The sequence below is a fragment of the Eleutherodactylus coqui genome, chromosome 6 (genome assembly GCF_035609145.1).
Source record: "Eleutherodactylus coqui strain aEleCoq1 chromosome 6, aEleCoq1.hap1, whole genome shotgun sequence".
Lineage (NCBI taxonomy): Eukaryota > Metazoa > Chordata > Amphibia > Anura > Eleutherodactylidae > Eleutherodactylus > Eleutherodactylus coqui.
This window is the reverse complement of record NC_089842.1, coordinates 210,861,015-210,869,255: the sequence shown is the minus strand read 5'-3', so window position 1 is coordinate 210,869,255 and position 8,241 is coordinate 210,861,015. Positions and strand designations below refer to the sequence as shown.

At 42.3% G+C, this 8,241-nt stretch overlaps 1 pseudogene; it reads right to left on the bottom strand.

Moving 5' to 3' along the window:
* Nucleotides 1-7,051: 7,051 nt before the first annotated feature.
* Nucleotides 7,052-7,838, bottom strand: LOC136571825 (alpha/beta hydrolase domain-containing protein 17A pseudogene; annotated as a pseudogene).
* Nucleotides 7,839-8,241: the final 403 nt, after the last annotated feature.

Here is an 8,241-nt window from a genome sequence, read left to right as displayed (position 1 = left end):
TGACTACTCTCCAGTGACCGGCTTGGCTACCACACCCATGGCCCCAATTCAGCATTGGTAAGATGCGTCATATTCTTAGGATAGGTCCTCAATAGTATTTCCCTGGAAACCCATTTAAGCTTTACCAGCCAGTTCCAGGCAGCTCCTGCCAAGGGAAACAAAATCATGGAATTCATCACAATAGGCATAAATGTTTGTGAGAAGAATACTGCTTTGCCGCAATACAAATTTCTAGTCAGACCACTCATGGAATATTTATTGTACACAATTTTTGGCATGGTATCACATGGTATAACAAGGACCTGAGGTTCAAACGCAGCTATGAAACCACCCTTATTCAACCCCATGAATCAATGGAAACTTGGGCCCCTGCAAACTGAAACTTCAGTCCTTGCTGCCACTAAATCTTGCTGCAGGACTTTTGCAATCACTGGAGGGGTTTTGACCACCTACCTCCTCAGGAATCTGGTCTGGTAATAGCTTTCTCCTTTGCCATGTCAAGTAGTGTAGCCAGTGTTCCATTAACTTTGAACATGCAAACTGCTTCCAACTGTATCTATGTATCTATAGGAACAGTGAGTGCCTTTGCTAAGGCCCCTGTCCACGGGCGAGGCCCCCTGTCCACTGTCAGTTCTCTGCGGTGACCTATCTGACAGATAGGCTCACTGCAGAGAGTCACGGCAAATCTCAGCATGCAAATTGCTATGATTCTCCGCTCGCGCACAGAGGGCTGCGCTTTCCATAGCAAAGCTATGGAAAGCGTGCACTGCGTTACTCGCAGCCGGATTATCGGCGCGAGTAATGCAATGCAAGATCACCCGTGGACAGGAGCCCTTACTTTTTGTTACCTTTCCCTTGTTTCTGCAATGATGTCTTTACTTTCCGGACTGCTCTTGTTACTTAACCATATTTTTAACATGAATTCAAATATCACAATCAACAAAGACATAGCCAGTCCAGCTATCTTATGTGTTTTATCTCAAGCACACCTGATGCAACTTATGAAGTCCTTGATTCGTTGCATTAGGTTTGCCTAAGACAACACCTGATTTACAAAGGGATTCTGTTCAGGGGGCTCAATAATTCTGAGACTGCAATAGTCAATAAAAGTGTCAGTTTGTGTTAATTTTGGAGAAACCATGTGTTATATTAGTTGTGTTGAGCTATATAAACAGCTGAAAGTTGGCAAATAATTCTAATTTGCATAGGGGGTTGAAACATTTTGATAGCAACTGAAGATGGGATTTCTTTACTGTAAGAACAGTGAGACTGGAATACTCTGCCACAAGATGTTGTGATGGTGCATTCACTGAACGAGTTCTAGAGGATAGCAAACAAGCAAATAAGCTCACCATGTATTCCAGTGCTTTGATTAGGAGTCCCGCAGTCCAGAACAAGATAGTGCAGTACTGGAAAGATGGATGGTTTAGATGGTGGAATTAGTTTTTTTTAGATGGGACGTTGATCCAAGAATTTATGTTGATTGCCAGATTTGGAGTGTAGGAGGATTTTTTCCCCCCATAACATAAAAACATATGAAATTGGCATTTTCCTCTTGGAGTTTATTTCACTTTTTCTGGATCAATTTGGCAGAATTGGAGGTTGTAATTTATGACCTGTGTCTTTTATCAGTCTTATCAAATTTGTGTGTGGATGAGATGTTCTTTTTCAAGTTGAAGCATCTCATTGGAATTATTCATTGGCAAATCCTTAAAGGGGTTGTCCATGAATAGAAAAACAGTGCTGCTTTTTAAAAGATAACGCGGCACACTTGTCTATAGGTTGTATCTTGTATTACAGTCCATACAGTCCAACCTTAGAGTATAGGCAATAAATAGAAAATTTTTAAAAGCATCATAAATATTCACTGAAAGTACTTCATACCTAAATGCAAGGGGTTAAATATCCACACATGTATATCTATGCAAATTATTGTTGGATTTTATATATTGTGGCAATATTCTGCGTGTAATAAAATAAATGCTTGCCCTTCAAGGCACTAACTAGACAGTAGTTTCTCACCTACGTACATCTAACATGTAGCTCATAATATTGGTTCATAATACCATACCCAACCGAGTGTCAGTCTAGGGGGCATCCTTCCCTATCAGACTTGTGGCTTTACAGTTTGGTCCACCCCAGGCTTGCACCCCTCTCAGCTCCTTCTGAGCTATCTCTGTCCCAGGGAGTAGCTTTCAGCAGCAGTGTGGCTGGAGGTTTTAACTCCTCCAACCACATTCATACAGCTGTCGCTTCCAATTACCACTCAGTAAGCCTGTTCTCAAGCCCTCTGCAGGCTATTGCATGTAGTTTTCCAGCCCACTGCAGGCTATCTCTTGTACTGCATTACCACAATATGTTCTTGCTAGAACCTTCAAAGAGGTCACAGGACTGTGTTTTTTTTACTCTAACTATGCTGCTGTGGATTAATAGGGAGTGATCTGCCGGTTGATTGGCTGATGGCTGGGTATAAAGGGCAGGTTCTGTACCTTGGCTGTGTGTGTGATTCATCAGTTTTTGCAGAGAGCCTTATGAGGAGTGAGAAGAGCTCAGTTTCCCTGTAGCAGAGAGAGTGCAACTCAGATTCCTGGAGCGGCGCTACCTAGCTGTTACAACGCAAGTGCTAGAGGGAGGTCTGCCAATCGCCCAAGGAAACCTCAGTCACACTTATTGACTGCAAGTGTCAAGCTTTCACACCAGTTTGACCTCTTTTTTTCTGTCCAGCGCACCGACATATCCCCCTGTTGTTGTTCTTCTAATGATTTTATTTATAGAACACGGATCTATCAAAGTCTGATCTTCGCAACACTTTTGTGAAAGTGTATCATGGCACGCGGAGATTTCTGCGGACTTCAGCAGAAAAGTTGTTGAGGCTCATCAGGCTGGAAGATATTACAAAGCCATTTCTAAAGAGATTGGATTCCAACAATCCAGTCAGACAGATTGTGTATGCCACGGCACGTTGCTACTTCTCACCTGCTCATGGGATTGCAGTCAGACGCCACCACTGGTCAAATGGTGCACAACACTCCTATGCTTCTGCTCGGTCCCAGAGCTCTGCCCATAGGGCTCGCGCATGGTCCCATCTCCTCTCTTATAGGGCCATCATGTTCCCTAATTCTGTCCTCCACCAATCCCCAGCCAGCATATGCTATATGAGGCATTCTTCCCCCCATGGAAGATGCCTAAGCAATTGGTCTCATAGACGTTGTGATAAAGCTCCAGTTCTAAGTATTCCTGGTTTTGATCTGTTTGTTTTTGACCAATCCAACTTCTGTGCTCCCTGAGATCGGCTTTGTAATTCTAGACTCTGACTGTCTGCTACCTGCTCTGACCCTTGGCTTGGACCTCGTTTATGCAAGTGTGCTGCCTGATATTAGCTTGTTGACTGTTTAGACCTACAGGTACCGTGCCTCAGCCCAGTGCAGCATCAACAGCCACTGGGACTTTCTGTATATGTAAAGGCTTGTGCACCCAACTGCAAAGTCAATATTCCATTTGGGAGAGGGGGTTAAGAATGAAAACAGGGGTTCCTTAGGTGCGGTCATCACAGATAGCCCACAGCCAAACTAGTGTGGCAGGGCAGATCCACATCTGTCTAACAGTGTACAAATGGAGGAAATTCAAGACTATTATTGCCCTTCACAGAAGTGGTCGACCAACAAAGATCGCGCAATGAGCAAGGAATATAATAGTCCACAAGGCCACAAAGGAACCCAAGGTAACCTCTAAGTGACTAAAGGCCTTTCTCTCATTAACAAATGTTAATGTTCATGAGTCCACCATAAGGAAGAACACTGAACAACAAAGGTGTGCATGGCAGGATAGCAAGGTGAAAGCTGCTGCTCTCCAAAAAGAACATTACTACCCATCTTCAGACTATCTGTGAAACACAGTGGTGGTAGTATCATGGTTTGGGCCTGTTTTGTCACATTTGGGCCAAGACGGCTTGTCATCTTTGACAGGACACTGAATTCTGAATTATACTAGCAAATTCTAAAGAAAAATGTCAGGACATCTGTCCATGAGCTGAATCTTAAGAGAACATGAGTCATGCAGCGAGACAATGACCCAAAGCACACAAGTCGTTCTTCAAAAGAATGGTAAAGAAGAATAAAGTTAAAGTCTTGGAATGGCCAACTCAAAGTCCTAAAAGAACTGGTTGTTTGGTGCAAAACTCTAGATATAGGAAAATTTTGAAGATAATAAAGTGTGAAACTTCTCCTTTATTAAATAATGTGCAACACCAGCCTGGGAAAACACATTTTGGGGCTTAACCCCAAGTAAAATTCCGAGTGAAGGACAAAAAGTAGATAAAAAGTTGGGGAAAAATATTTAAATCTAAAACACATTGTTAGGATAGCAAAGCATATCAAAATATAAAATAATAACATAAAATAAATAGAATAAACACAAGTATTTTAATTAAAACATTTTTTTTTTTGTAGTTATTGCACTTTTTTTTCTTTCCTCATTGAACATATACAATTCCTTGAGCAATCTTATTTCTAAGTAATCAAAGTAGGTGATAAATGTCTGATCGCTGAGATGCCCCACCCCTCGGCTATTTTTGTCAGTCTCACAGACTCTGTCACAAGTGGCAGCGCGCGCGCTCAACCGCCGCTCAATTCAGACTCCTGACATTGTCGATTACGTGAGGAGAAACGAGGGCTCTGGACTTTTGTTCTAGAGGTCAGAGAGGGTCCCAGTGCTGGTGCCCCAATAGTCATTGTGGATTATGTTGGATTATCCCTTTAACCATCTGAAATAAAATGAGCATATGTAGAAATCTAAAAACTGAAAAACAAATATACCCCAGGTTAGACAGTATCTATTGTGCCACACAGTTTGAAATATTACTAGTTTACAAAACCAAAACATTAAAGTGCTTATCTCAAGATAGACCTTTATAACCTATCCGTATGATAGGTGACAAAAGTCTGATCATTGGGGGGAGGGTGTGGGAGAGGGGGTGGGGAGAGAAGGGATTCACGTTTTTAGGTCTAAGATCCAAGCGGTGGTACCCACTGATCAGACCTTTATGATCTATGCCACGAATAGGTAACGCAAGCCTATCTAGGGTAAGCCCCTTTAAGTTATATTCCTTAGCAATCCTGTCAGTTCTGCTGATATGTACTTTTTAGTTTCCATGAAACTCTGGAGAATGTTTTTTTTTTTTTTTTAAATACCTGCTTTCTGGCGTTCCTCTGTTATTCCTTTTGGAAGTGTATAAATAAATTGACCACTTGTTGTGTCCATTCTCCCTACACACTCTTACATTGTCTAATGCTGACAGTGAAAGCGCCATTGCTGTACTAATGAAAAATTTTCCATTATTAGGTTGAGAATTCTAAAAAGCAAAGCAGCTTCTTACTGAATATTGTTCAATCCTTAAGTCGACCCTCCAGGCCTGGGCAAGCAAAGATGACTGAATCGCTTCTCTGACTGCATGATTCATGAGCATAATATTCATTGGTAGTCTAAGACACTACATTCTCCTTTGATTGGCCAAAACTGCTCATGTAGACAGCACTGGTCAATCAAAGCAGGTGTTGGGTCTTAGACTAATGAGGCATACTAATGCATAGTCAGAAAAGATGGTGCAACCATATTTGTTTCTGTCTGTGGCCTGGGACCCCCAGGTCAGTGTCTCAGTGTACGGAGTCGCTGAGGCCTATAGAAGTGTCCCACCAATCTAATATGCTGACTTATCCTGAGAACAGATCATCAATAGTTAGAAGTAGGACAAACTATTTAAGTGAATACCTGTGATTACCAAAGAGAAAACATAAAGTCAGATCGTGATGTTTTCTTGACAGACTGTTTTTGCAGGGTGGTTTGCCATTGCCTTCCCCAGTCATCTTTACCCTCCAGCAAGCTGGGTACTAATTTTACCAACCTCAGAAGGATGGGTCAACCTTGATCCGGCTACCTGAACCACGTGGAGATTCAACCCGCAACCTTCAGGTCGTAAGCAAGAGCTTAGATCTACATTCTGCTGCCGTAAGACTCTGTACCACTCGAGACTCCAAAGAGAAAGATTAACCTTAATGACCCTGTCTTTAATGTTAAGCACTCAGGTGCTTGTCACAGTCTGGAGGTCTCCTATCTTTATTGCAATCACTAACTTGCAATGCAGACTCCTAACTATTGCTTATTAAGCACCATCTTGATGCTAATATTTCTGCTTTCATATCAACCCCATGATGCATCAGCACAGCAATACATGAGTAGTTAGAGACTGTACCATCTATGCTAAAGGGAAAACACTGCTATGAGATCATGTATTCACCTAAATAAGCTACAGACCATAAGTATCCAGTCAGTAGGATGAGCTGTGATATCCTCTATTATAACTGTGTGACAGGAGCCGTGTGATCATCATCAGTAACTGTGACAGTGTCTGTCTGCACCTCTAAACAGTTTCTGTCAATGTAACAGCATCACACAGACTGAGAAACTGACTAGAACCTGAACACATAAACCCAAGCAGATTTTAGCTGGTCTGAATTGACATCTCATAACCACCTGATGAGAAAGGAGACCAAGAGTTTCTTTTATGGAGAACATTAAAAATGCATTGCAGCAAAACTTAAAATGAGGAAAAATAGCATTGTGGGCTGTAAGTATTTTAATTAAGAACGTCGTGTAAGACCTTAAAAAGGGTATACTTTTTCCCTAAATGACTAAATGGCTGGGTATCATTTGATTGCTATGGATCCGGCACCAGGAAACACCATCAATCAATTATACTCACTGGAAGAAATTACCAGCAGCCGCACATTTCAACTACAGCGACTGCTACAGGAGAAATGGGGCATTGCATGGCACACATTGAATAGCTAATAAAAAGGGGTCATGGCAGGAGCCTCCTCTCTATGACCTTCATAAGGAACAACACGGATAATTATTCATACAGAAAATAGCTACTGTACATTATTATCCAGATTTCTGATTAAAAAATGCCCTTAAATCTTTTTTGGGGGAAAAAAAAGAGAAGTCTTCATTTTGGAATATCCAAGAAAGTGTTGGCAAGACTTGATTCACAACGTCAGTTACTGTTCTGTGAAGACAACTCTTGAGAAATGAAGCGTCTCAGACATTCCAAATATTGACTGTACAATTCAATGTCATTGTGTCCAGCGCCCTCTACCCATAGAGGCTCTAAGAGTTTGGGACAACGCTCATAAAGTGCCAGGCCATGAGAAAAATCAATCACTTCATCTTCTGTTCCATGAATGATCAACACAGGAGATGTTATCTTGGAAATCTTTTCAACATTTAGAAACGTATCAAAACAGTAAGTTTTCCTCATATCAGGAAATGCGACTATCATTCCAGAGGTCAGAGGTGAATGTTAAATAACGGCGGCACACTCATAACGAGATGCCAAATCCACTGTCAGCACAGTGCCAATGGTCTATCCATAAAGAATAATGTTTTCAGGGCAGATCCCATACTTTGTACGTAAAGCTTGCCAAGCTGCATCAATATCTGCATATAGTTTTTTTTCCCGAGGGGCGCCCTGAGCTCGCCCCGTACCCAGAGTAGTCATAGGAGAAGATGTTACAGTTGATGCATTTCCCGAGGCCCAAGTAGAAATTACTCATCTGTCCTAAATCCACCGCATTACCGTGAGAAAAAAGGAAGGTGAACCTGGCGCCCGGCATGCAGCGGATGTACATGCAGGCCACATGGTTGCCCCAGCTGCTCTTGGTCACTAACAGTTCAATGTTGTCCAGCTCCGGCTGGCTGCACTAGAAGTCGGCACCGTCCGTCAGGTGGAGCTACCAGTGGCCCAGCACCCCCAGCCCCCACGGGCCGCCCTCTGGAACCATTGTTAACGTGGGGATGGGGGGCAGCAGAACAGGTAGCACAATTCCTGCACCAAGAAGCTGTTGATCTCTCATCGGGGATGGGTGCAACCTAGAGCCGCTAGCCCGCCACACCGCACCACCGGCCATGCCGACACCGCACTTGTCCGCCAGAAGGAAACAAACACAAGTATTTATAATGCTAATAATAGTAAAAACTATATAAGAAACAGCTCTATAAAAGCAAAATGTATCTAAATCAATATAAACCCCAAATATGGACATAAAATGTTACATTAGTAGGATGACAAACTAGCAGGCAAATGAATATGGCCCTATCACAGTGGTGACTTAAATTAAAAAGTTTAAATTTTATTTAGACAAATGTTAAAATACAACACCTAGGGGCACAACACACAAGACAAAA